Source organism: Micromesistius poutassou (genome assembly GCF_964030765.1).
Source record: "Micromesistius poutassou genome assembly, contig: SCAFFOLD_5195, whole genome shotgun sequence".
NCBI lineage: Eukaryota > Metazoa > Chordata > Actinopteri > Gadiformes > Gadidae > Micromesistius > Micromesistius poutassou.
In genome coordinates this window covers 15,001-15,354 of record NW_028179700.1, presented here as the reverse complement: position 1 = coordinate 15,354, position 354 = coordinate 15,001, and positions in this window count along the sequence as shown.

Here is a 354-nt window from a genome sequence, read left to right as displayed (position 1 = left end):
CGCCAGCATGCCATATCAGCCAGTCGGTCAGCCGGCCTGCCTGTGACAGTGAGACAGCCAGTCCGCCAGCCATAGAGTCAACAGCCAGTCGGCCAGCCTGCCAGCCAGTCAACCCTAGAGTCAGTCGGCCAGCCATACGTTCAACAGCCAGTCAGCCGGTCCGCCAGCCTGTCACCCATACGCTCAACAGCCAGTCAGCAAGCCCGTCCGCAATACAATCAGCAATACAGTCAGTCAGCTATCCAGCCATACAGTCAGTCAGCCAGTCAGCCAGCAATACAGTCAGCCATACAGTCAGCCAGCTAGTCAGCCATACAGTCAGCAGGCCATTTAGTCAGCCAGCCAATCAGCCTA